We start from the raw sequence: 12,320 nt of genomic DNA, 5'->3' as shown, positions 1-12,320 counted from the left end.
TAGGATCTACACGAAACTTCTTCTTGTTGTTGTGACATCACAAACCCTAAACTTTGCACAAACTCCACCCCCTTTAATATGCAGTAGATGGCTACTAATCGGTTTTTGAGGGAAGGGCTTCACAGAAACTAAGAAGTCAACAGACTGAGGAGAACAGAAACAGCAGTGTTGAATAAATGTACAATATATTCAAAGAACTTGCTGATTGGCCAGCACATTAATACTGAGGTGCTCTCGCACAATAAAACTGATGTAAAAGGTGTGTGAGCAGCGAGTCTATGTGATTTATTTTCAGAAATGTAATGTTAGCGGTTGAAGTGTCTGACGCAGGTGTTTGGCCGTCTCACAGAAGAGTCTCTCAGACTCCTGGAGATGCTGGCATCTGGAGGTTGGCATGCATCAGCACACGGGGAATTGATCTAACTCAATACCTGCTGAAGGACTGACTGCCTCAGGCTGCACACCGGCACATCAGCCTGCAAAATGGGCTCTGAGAGCTGCCAGCTGCATCCACGCAAACCTGTCTCATTTACTCTGCCATGTCCTCCAGCTAGAAGGGATGTGAGAGTGGCATTGAAACAATTAAAGGTAAACATGCGGATCTCAAATTTTTTGCAAAATTCTGCAGAGAAATAGCAAAACAGATTCTGTCTGGCCCTGCTCATGACTTTCTGATCAAGAAAATAATTTCATTATGATCCAGCTTTGCATCAAACTCCTGTTAAACATGTGTGGAGTTTGCTGCATTTCTGCACTCGAGTTTTAAACAGTTCATCAAGGGCAGTGACAGAAAAGAGCAATCATTTGTGGAGTTTATTTACAGCCTAGCACTGGCTAAAACGATGAAGCTCGATCTGGTTATATTTGGCTCCAGTGCGAGAGTCCTGAGGACGGTTCCTGGGTTGCATTAGTCCAGCTCAACATCTCTCGCTCTGACATGCTGGAGTTGGGTTTGTGTTGGCTGGTTTGAGGATCATTGCTCAGAGGTAAGTAACTCTGAACACTAGTGTCTGGAAACTACATCAGTATGAGGGAAACTCTACAGGGAAACAAACAGCGCTATCCCAATAGATCTGTAACATGTTTCCCAAAACAAGATTAGGCCAAATATCAAATTCCCTGATTTTCACTGAATAAAAAGTTGAATTTCCACGAGGTCTGATGAAAACATGCTGCGGCTGGGTTTGAATTTGGTGTTTTAAGTTAAGTTTTGGTTTCTGTATATATAATAGAAACCCAAACTTAAAGCATCAAACACAAAACCCAATCATTCATTCATTCATTTTCTTTTCGGCTTAGTCCCTTTATTAATCAGGGGTCGCCACAGTGGAGTGAACTGCCAACTATTCCAGCATATGCTTTAAGCAGCGGATGCCCTTCCAGCTGCAACCCATCACTGGAAAACACACTCAATCACACTCATACACTGCGGCCAATTTAGCCTACCCAATTCCCCTATATCGCATGAGTTTGGACAGAGGCTCGAACCAGTGACCTTCTTGCAGTGAGGTGATTGTGCTACCCACTGTGCCACCCCGTCACCCTCAGTCCTTTTATTTCCTCATCACTTAAACCAAATAATTTACAAAATAAAACTCCCTGAATTTCAGTCTCTGGAATGATACGCCTTTTTTTTAATTCTCTGATATTCCAGAAATCCATGGCCTGTGTGAACTTTGCTTAGCTGTCTTTGAGTAACCCTCCATCTGGAGGTCACCCAGAGCAGTGCCCCCCCCCCCCCCAAAGAATGTGTAAATTTGGGTCAGATAAATGATTCACACCATGGCGTGTATGACAGAGCTGAAAGCAAACTGTGGGAATGTGGATCTGGTCCGGGTCAGGACAGCCGGTTCACTGATGCACCTTCAGGATTCGATTGAAGTCGCTCCCTCATGTTAATCGGGGCTTCGGGGAGGCTTGGTTTGCAAAAAAACAACCCTCTGGCGCTCCGAGAGAAGACATGAGAGCGATATCTGAGAAAGCAGCACCGGTGCGGCCGGCCTTTTATCCAGTGTGATCTTGGTTTAAGCAAACATCCGACCTGGCGTGCGACTTTTCGCAAGTGCAGAGGGAATTTTCTCCCCTCGTCTGATGTGATGGTGTAGAAGAGGCTCCGACCCCGGGACACACACTTTAATGCCGTTGCGAGGACAAAACACAGAGGAGACAAACAATGGGATCTGCGCCAGGCTTGATCAGGCGGCCTGATCGAGGAGATGCAGAAATGAATTATGTGCAGATTTCACGCTTGACGCTGATGTACTTCCTCCTGGCTCCGTCTCAGCGCTGTAGGCCTTGTATCTGTCATCTCTGCTTTTTGATGACCTCTGCTCCATATTACACAACGCAAATCTCCATTCACTGACTCTGAGCTCTGGGATGCAGGAAAACAAGGCTCTGAGCAGGGTCTGCTGTGTGTGTTCAGGGCCTTTATACTAACAACAGGATTCTTTTCTTTCCAGCTTAGTCCCTTTATTAATCAGGGGTCGCCACAGCAGCATGAACTGCCAACTATTCCAGCTGCAACCCATCACTGGAAAGCACCTATACACACTCAATCACATACACACTATTAAACCAGAACACCCGGAGGAAACCCACGACACCACACGGGGAGAACATGCAAACTCCACACAGAAATGCCAGCTGACCCAGCCGAGACTCAAACCAGAGACCTTCTTGCTGTGAGGCGACAGCACTACCTACTGCGCCACCGCGTCACTGTTATCATGTACTATACTATAGTGTAGTATTCCCCAACCTTTTATCACTGCAGACCGCTCAATGCTTGATAATTATACCGCGGTGATTGTGAGTGGGTGTATGCAGATTGCACGGTGACCATCAAGCGTTTTCTCAGAGGATGACAAGCTGACAAAACTGCTCCACACACACAATAATAAGGCCAAATAAGGCTTTGACACAAGCCTTATTTATGGAGATAATTAAAGAGCGCTGCAGTGTTTGGGTGTTGTGTGTTTGTCTGAGGTAATCAGCTGACTGATGTGTGTATTTTCTATGCAAAGTCTGATTGGTCAGTTCTTGTCACATGACTCGCATTGCACTCGTGGCATTCTGAAAAGTTAAAATGTTCTCAAGCAGGTGCGCCTGGAAAACACAAACATTTCTCTTCCAATGCCTCCAACGGAGAACTTGCTCACTTAAAAAACACGATTAATAAATGAGTTGTGGATCTATTCCTTGGCAGTTCATGGGTCCTTTACTGGGCCTTTTCCCATTCACAAAGAAACTTTCCAAAGATGTCTGTTTCTTGATTATTTTGCTAGATTGTGGGTTAAACTTGGGCGCTCAAGTGACAGAGATGTAAATGAGAATACAGTCAATTTTCAAAATAAAAGCTCAATCAGACTCAGACCATAAATAAAACTGAAATAATTAATGATTTCTTGTGCAGCTCGGTACCAACTGATCCACGCATGGGTACCGGTCTGCGGCCTAGGGGTTGGGGACCACTCTTCTAAACTAAAGTAAAGTGTTGAGTATAGTATATCCAAACTCAGTTCTGGAGGGCCGCTGTCCTGCATATTTTAGTTCCAACCCCAATCAAACACACCTGAACCAGCCAATCAAGCTCTTACTAGGCATACTAGAAACTTCCAGGCAGGTGTGTTGAAGCAAGTTGGAGCTAAACCGGCCCTCCAGGAGTGAGTTTAGACACCTCTGCACTAGAGTATAGAACAGTACAGTACTACAGTAGTGGGTTATTGTACAGTACAGAAGTACAGAATAGTAGTACTGTAGTAAAGTGCAGTACTGTACAGTATATTACACTCATTTTAAACAAACTTTTGACGCCACGTCCAACATTTACTTACTGTAATTTACTCTTTTAAATGTCATTTCTTTGCATCTTTCATCTTAAATTTATATTTATTTAATTTCATGCAAAAGTAAACATTTTAATAGTTAATTATTATTACCTGTTTAGTGAGATAAATGATGATGAAAGCAACACAATTAAATTCTCCAGCAGTCTCAAGCACATTTATTCATAATGAAAGTCTTTTTCCAACCTCAACACTGGATTGATATTCCAGCATTTTAAATGATTTCCAACACACAGCCTTGATACGGCTATAAAACCCCACCGAGGCGGAGCTGCAACATTCGCTGCAAAACACCATCTGAATGAGTCGACTGGACAGGTTAAGGGATTGTTTCCGCTCGCTGACGTTCAGCTGTGCTTATTCTGCTCTGATGTATTGCATTGTTCTGTGAACAGTTTCCTCTGACTAAACACGTCTGGCTCTGTGTGCACACTAACAGGATGTAGATGATAGATGCGGCTGGGCGTTGGGCTGTTGTGTGTGGTCAGTCTGTGTGTGTTACAGATGCTCTCTCTTCTTTTCATTCATGCATGTGCAGAACTCCACAGACTACATGCAGCCCTGGTATACGTTTGTAAGCTCTTGCTTACTCTAGAGGTTTAGTAACTACTAGCTAGTAGAGTTGTTATGATGCTGGATTTTCCGACTTTGATCCAGTACCTTGTTTACAACAAATTTCTCAATGTTTTTTAGTACGCAAACTAAATGCTAGCTGGCCTCCATTACGCCTAAATCACTAGCCGGCCTCCATTACGTTTACTTTCTATCTTCAGCTCCTCAGTAGTTTCAGTTCTGCTATTGGCTGGAGCTCAAAGCTGATCCCAGATCTGAAAGTTAACATATTTTATTATATTATAAGATATATCATTATTGCAGTCTTCTACAATTGCGTATTTTCCAGTATAGTGCAGCCCTAATCATACTGCTTCAGTTGCAGAGTGTTGTGCTGTAGCGGATGTGCTTTGTGCACTTGCTCTTTGTACATTTGTCTTGTTTTTTTTATGATATACAAATGTTTCTGTCAATGTTTTCTTAAGTCCTCTGATCAGCCAGATGAGGCTTTTGCTGGAGTCTGTGCTCATTGTTGGGTCTTTTTTAAACTGCCGCTTGACTTGTTCTTTTACGCAGTTTGCATTGCACGGTTCAGTTTGTACTGCTAGATTATTTTTTATTTTATTTTGTTATTTAATTTTAGATACGTGTAACATTCAAGTCTAATCAGACATTTTTATGCGCCTCTTTTCCCCCTGAGCTTCCCCGTGCTGTTGATATATCCATGCTCTTTCTGTTTGCTTGCACTGAAAAGAAAAGGAAATGAACATGCATAATTTCTGGTTGTGAGATTAAATATTGAGTTAAAAATTGAGAAATGCAATTAAACAGAACATGATGTTTCTGTGTAAGCAAAAGGGATTTATTCTGGCAGAGAACAATGTTGTATTGTATTGTTGAGTGTTGAGAAATGACTTAATGTTGCTCAATGTTACGTAATGCCTAGCGGCAGTAAAGTCTGTTTATTTGGCTGATGTCTTACCACTGGACATTTAAAATGCATTACTTGTCTACAGCGTCATACAGTGTCAGTGAAAGTTACCACAATATCAACAGTCATTCATTCATTCATTCATTTTCTTTTCAGCTTAGTCTCTTTATTAATCTGGGGTCTCCACAGCGGAATGAACCACCAACTTATCCAGCAGTGACGCAGTAGGTAGTGTTGTCGCCTCACAGCAAGAAGGTCGCTGGTTCGAGCCTCGGCTGGGTCAGTTGGTGTTTTTGTGTGGAGTTTGCATGTTCTCCCTGTGTTTCTTCCGGGTGCTCCGGTTTCCCCCACAGCCCAAACACATGCAGTACAGGTGAACTGGGTAGGCTAAATTGTCCATAGTGTATGATTGTGAATGAGTGTGTATTGGTTTCCCAGTGATGGGTTGAAACTGGAAGGGCATCAGCTGTGTAAAAAACAAAATGCTGGATAAGTTGGCGGTTCATTCCACTGTGGTGACCCCAGAATAATAAAGGGATTAAGCTGAAAAGAAAATGAAGGAATGAATGTTTAGGAAATAGCATGCAGATCTGGCGTATAAGATCCATTCTGAACCCTTCACAGGACTGGATATTTGGGGAAAGCACAGAACACACACACACACACACACACACACACACACTGAACAGATAGACATATGAAGAGTGCCAAGCATCAGTTGCATCTCTCTCTGTCTGTCTCTCTCTCTCTCTCTCTCTCTCTCTCTCTCTTTCTCTCTTTCTCTCTCTCTCTCTGTCTGTCTGTCTGTCTGTCTGTCTCTCTCTCTCTCTCTCTTCTCTCTCTGTCTCTGTCTCTCTCTCTCTCTGTCTGTCTCTCTCTCAGGCTAATCAATAGAGTGGTGTGACATGTATTTGGCTGCAGAATCAGAAACATATTAGCCCCTGCAGATTTCTGGGAACAGTTCTCCATCCTGAAGACTGCGTGTTTTCTCTCCTAAAAGTAGCGGTGATCTCACTGACTGAGTATACAGAGAGGCAGAAAAAGGCAGAGATAGAATATTCATCAGATGGTCACAAACTGTAGAGTCACGACACCGTAACATGCCTCCTGACACATTCCTGGCCCCGGCGAGCGGACTGTTCTCGGTGCGACGAGGAGGAGCGGAGTGTTGATTGCACATTGTTTAGTCTCTCATGAGCTCGCATGTTGTGCATGTAGCCACGTTTGGACTTCAGCAGGCTTACGGAGAACACATCTGGCAGTGGAGAGCAGGAAAAATTACAAGTCAAGTCAAAATCTTGTCACGCTTGGTTGCGCTGAAAAGTCAGCTGTATAAAATTACAGCTCAGTCTAAACCCAAGGATCAAGGTTGGAATGGTTCGTCTCTGATACATACCTACAGCCACACAAAGGTCATATTTCACTGAAGAGTAGCCTTGTGCTGTTCTTGTAGTGCACTTGTGGACGTGTACCAGCCTGCAACCAGCAGCAGGATTAACGAATATGCTAATGAGCGACCTCCTCCTCATTGGATTAAACAGCTGAACACATTCGACAGCAAACCCCAGTGGTTCATCCCACCGCTCTCCATATACAGTGTTCACTAAAGAATACAGGTGACACTTTACTTAAGGCAGGGGTGTGCAAAGTGTCCTGCTGATTTTAGCTCCATCTTGCCTCAACACACCTGCAAGGATGTTTCTAGAACAGGGGTGGGCAAACTCGGTGCTGGAGGTCCGGTGTCCTGCATAGTTTAGCTCCAACTCTAATCAAACACACCTGAACATGCCAATCAGTGTCTTCAAGATCACTAGAAATCTATAAGCAAGTGTGTTTGATTAGAGTTGGAGCTAAACTGTGCAGGACACCAGCCCTCCACGACCAAGTTTGCCCATTCCCCTGCTGAAAAATCCATCTTAAACCAGCCTAGGCTGGTTGGCTGGTTTTAGCTGGTCGACCAGGCTGATTTTAGAGGGGTTTTGGTCACTTCCAGGCTGGTTTCCAGCCATTTCCAGCCTGGTCTTAGCTGGTCAGGCTGGAAAATGACCAGCTAAAACTAGCTTGACCAGGTTTAAGCTGGATATAGCTGGTTTTGGCTGGACTCCCAGCTTGGCTAGGCTGGTCAAGCTGGTTTTAGCTGGTCATCTCCCAGCTACGACCAGGCTGGAAATGGCTGGAAACCAGCCTGGAAGTGGCCAGAACCCCTCTAAAACCAGGCTAGATTGTCCATAGTGTATGATTGTGAATGAGTGTGTATTGGTTTCCCAGTGATGGGTTGAAACTGGAAGGGCATCCGCTGTGTAAAAACAACCAGCTAAAACCAGCCACCAGCCTAAGCTGGTTTAAGCTGGATTTTAGCAGGGTCCTGTTCTAGAAAGCCTGGTAAGAGCTTGATTAGCTAGCCCTGGTGTGTCTGATTGGGGTTGGAAATATTGGGTTCAACCCAAGAAAAACACAAGCCGAGCACAACATGCAAGACATGACACAACTAGTGTCCGGACTCTGCCACCAAATCAAGAATTAACAAGACCGTAGTGGCAGAATCCTGATGGAACACTCTGTTATGACCACCGGCGATCTCGCGGCTGCAACACACAGTTCAATAAGAGAACTGCAAATTCACCGTTATGTGGACTACACATCCATGCTGACCACTTGCCTGACCATTCTCAATAACCCTGCATTTGGATCTGTACTCGCTTGTCAACGTCCCACCTTTATGAAGCGTAGTTTTAGGACATTGTTTATGACAACTTGCCATAAATACATCACAACCTGTTTTTGTTTATGTCATGACAGCTTGACGTTACCAAGGCAACAGGACTTGTCTGTAAATAAATGTGTCGTGAGCATGGCATTATAACAGTGTCATGAATATTTTTCTGATTACGTTCCATTGGAATAAACTGAACTTGTCATTAAAATGTCTCGTTAAAAGCGTCGTTACTCTGTCAACTTATTTTTAAGAGTGTCATTAATATTTAATGACATTTTAATGACAAATTCAGCTTCTGTCTCCTGTACAGTACAGAATGCGTTGAGCTTGCCAAATTGACATAACTCATAAAGTCGCGATCACATTCATAACATGTGGCACATCATGATTATAAAGCTTTCATGACAGTCTTATGAACACCTCTTCAAGTGAAGTGTTACCGAGAATAGCTGCGAATGATTTGGAGGACTCGAGGACAGGTCTTCATTGATGGAGCAGTGTATAGATCATGATGGCTGTTTCAGCACACATTTGCCCCTCTCGAAAATAACGTGTCCATCACAGAGGTACTGTACATGCTCATAAACAACAAATGCCTTACATTATTGGACTCAGCGCACATCTGAACTCCCACTTGGCTTGTCTTATGGCTTGACTTATGGTTTGTGTGGGCCAGTGCAAGCAGAGGTGTGTCCTGACGGATTCCCGTGTACATTTAGACTGCTCTTCTTCTCTTTTCTCAACCTTATCATACTCATGCTGGAGTGTTGCATTAACAAGAGGTATTTATAGATGTCCTTTACAGTGTGGATGCAGTCTTAAAGTATTAGTTCAACCAAAAATAAAAATGATCCCACTATTTACAGGTTCCAATCTATTCATTTGTTTCTTTCTTAAATCAAGAAGCATTTTTTAGACTAGCAACACTGTTGTGTCAAAATGAAGTGAGTTTTACCCTACAATGGCAATGTGGTGAGCAGAATAAGATTATTCTCATTTTGACACAAGTTTTTTTTAATTTTCCCTAAATTCTTTTGTGTTCAGCAGTAAAAAGGAGGACAAGTGAAAGTTGAGTAATTAATGACAGAACTTTCAGTACTCAACACATTTAATTGAATTGAACATAAAACAATTAAGTAGCCCCAACAGATCTGAATACTTGTGTTGTTTCAGCTCAAGTGTATTCCTTTAAATGCTTTAAGATAAAAAGCTTTATACTTTTGGCTGGAGCTTTTAATAAAAGTACATTCAGTTTTACCCATGTGCCAATAAATAAATGCGTAAATAACAGATTTTCCGGCCCGGTGTGAACAGGCCTGTAGGGATGCATTAATCCAGTGTGTTTGCTGTGTGAACACGAAGCCTTCAGCAGAACATGACTGTGAGCTCCTAACATTACACCATAGTGTTTTAGTAGTGTAACATGGGCCTCGGCTCCAAGGACAGCATTGTTGGAGTAATGGCTTTTACAGTGCCACAAAATTGGCCACTTACACGTCTTTGGTGTAATGACTACAGCCGGTTTTGGGAATGTACTCCATCACTGACCTCTGAAACGGTAAATAATTGAACGCTCTGTGCTTCACATGTCCAGCTCTGCATACCTGCACAAATGCCAAAAACAACCTTGTCCTGATTAAGGCTTGCGTGTAAGTACATCGATTCTGACGGCCATAAATATGTGGGATTTCCAGAATAACGATAACAACCTGGCAGCAGTTGGACTCTGCGCACTGTCTTGGCGTTTGACTGAAGGTTATTGTAAAGCTGTTGATCAGCCACATGAAAACGAGCTGTAAAATCGGTGACAATGTCGGGTTTTTTTCCATCTGGGAACTCATGCCTCATTCCCAGTTTCCCAATGATGTTATTCACATGATGAAGTCACATGGGGACGAATCATTATGTCGAAGTGATTCCTACACAATGTAATTGTGCCATTTTGAAAACCCAATTTTCAAGAGAGCATTGCTTGTTTATTCTTGTCAGAACCGAGGAACTTTGGGTGACCTTTCACCCCAGACCATCACACTAGTGATTGCCCAATGTAGACTTTAATTCCTCTTTAATTCTACTCTCTGCACTGCAGCAGGCTTTTCTTATGGAGAGTTTTTGACTTGTTTCTAGTCCAAATACAGTTGAAGTCAGAATTATTTGCCCTCCTGTATATGTTTACCCAATTTCTGTTTAGCTGAGAGCAGATTTCTCCAGCACACTTTTAATCATTTTAATAGCTCATTTCTAATAGCTGATTTATTTTCTCTTTGTCATGATGACAGTAAATAATATTACTATTACTAATATTACTATTACTATTACTATTACTATTACTATTACTACTATTACTATTACTATAATAATACGACTAGATATTCTTCAAGACACTTCTATACAGCCTAAAGTGACATTTAAAGGCTTTAGGTGAGTTAGGGTAATTAGGCAAGTCATTGTATAACAGTGGTTTGTTTTCCATCAGGTCGGGATCTTCAACATGTGTCTAGGAGAGACACTACTGGAAGTACGCTATACAACCAATCACCCTGAAGACTAAGAAAACAGCCCAATGAATGAGTTGGCAGAACACAGCTCTGCAGGTGCTGGTGATTAGTCATTAGTAGAGTATATAACCAGCATGCACAGGAGAGTGCTTAGATTTTTCGCTTTCGCTCAACCTCACCGCAACTGAAGAGAACTCTGCACAATAAAAAAATATTCAAATATGATTCTTTGGATTTACTCAATTTTTTTACGTTAAGTGGGTGTAAACAATTTATTTGGGCCACGTTTAAACTAACAAATTAAGTTGAACATTACTCAACTTCATTTGTTTGTTTGAACTCAACACAAATCAATCGTTTGCAACAGTTCTGCATGCAACACTTTTTTCAGTAAATCTGTTTGCTCCATCCAGGCTTTCAACCATCCAAGACTGATTGAATTGTTCATCCTCCAGATTGCCGCGCTCATGCTCTATGACACCGGGGATCAGATGTAAATCATGGAAGCGAGTGGGTGGTCAATGAAAGCTTTAGCTATAGTTCTACCAGGAAGACTGAGATGTCTGGTCATTCATAATAATTATCTCTGCAGCCTATAACAACCAAGCAAGCCATGTATATAAGCTCATCTAAACAATCTGTTTCGCTGTATTCAGGTGACGTTGCGGAAGTTTCCCTCCATCCTCCCCATCACCACCACCACCACCAGGTCGGCCTCGTCTCCACTCAGGGGGTTGGCTTCGCCCTGCCTTCATCTTCAGGCAGGATCTGCCAGCTCATCCAGAGTTCTGCACTATAGACGGGGCTCACGCCAAAGAACTTTACGAAAGAACCGTAACGAACTCTCATTCATGCAAACAATTCACAATAAATGTTCAAACATTTATCTGCCTCCTAGAGTCTTTCTGGTAGAACAAGTGGTAAGCGAGGTTCAGGACTTTGAGTAGGACATGATGGTCTTGCTCTCCCAGGCTGCTTCGGTGATGAGACTGGAGGTGAAAACCATCCCAGCCCCAACGGGTGCTAAATGGGTGCTTCTTCTGGGCTGACAAGAGGGCCAAACCCTGAAACCAGCTAAAACCAGCCAACCAGCCTATGCAGTTTTAGGCAGTTGTTTCAGTAGGGTGTAGATGTTTGGACTAGAAACGAGACACAAACTCAAAGTAAGAAAGTGTTCATTTGCAGTGTGTGTGTTTTCCTCTGCCAACAGAAAGCACAGACGGAGGAAACACTGCTCTTTTCTAAATAATTCCCCGTGTTTCCATGCATTGGGCATTGTAGTGCAGTTTTCCTGCGGATCCAGCACAGGCGACGGCTTCATATTATTCTGCAGACTGAAGCCAAGCTCTGCATTTCATGGTGATTGATTTGACACTTAATTGGTTCCCAAGGTGAACATGGCCAATCCGCCTCAATTGTTCTGCAGGCAGTTTTCTGGCGGCGTGCGCTGTACAGGAGACCCACCCAGAGCTGGCCAGGCTGAATGTGAGAATGATTCGGGGGTCTGATCTGATCTGGCCATCGGCCCGCGAGTGTGTGCACTTCATATACACGTCTGAGAAGTAGGTCAAGGACATGTTTTTCACTACACTGCTAAACATGCTGTTCTTGTTTCTAGTGCAAACATATCAAAACTCTTAAATCAAGAAGCATTTTCTAGACGAGCAAAACATTCAGTCCTGTTTTCAGAAATAACGAGTCACGAGACTTTAGTACCTGGTGAATTCCAAAGTAATCACAGGAAATTCTGTGCCAAAAACATGGACGGAGCGAGA

General features: G+C 43.0%; 1 long non-coding RNA gene across 1 annotated transcript in view; it reads left to right on the top strand.

Moving 5' to 3' along the window:
• Positions 1-11,429, top strand: part of LOC137487705 (uncharacterized) — a 67,377-nt gene extending 55,948 nt beyond the window's left edge. Inside the window, exon 2 of the long non-coding RNA XR_011006387.2 lies at positions 11,202-11,429. This is a non-coding gene — a long non-coding RNA (uncharacterized lncRNA). The remainder of the gene's footprint in view (positions 1-11,201) is intronic.
• Positions 11,430-12,320: the final 891 nt, after the last annotated feature.

Source organism: Danio rerio, chromosome 15 (genome assembly GCF_049306965.1).
Source record: "Danio rerio strain Tuebingen ecotype United States chromosome 15, GRCz12tu, whole genome shotgun sequence".
Taxonomy (NCBI): domain Eukaryota; kingdom Metazoa; phylum Chordata; class Actinopteri; order Cypriniformes; family Danionidae; genus Danio; species Danio rerio.
This window is presented reverse-complemented; position numbering and strand designations above follow the sequence as displayed.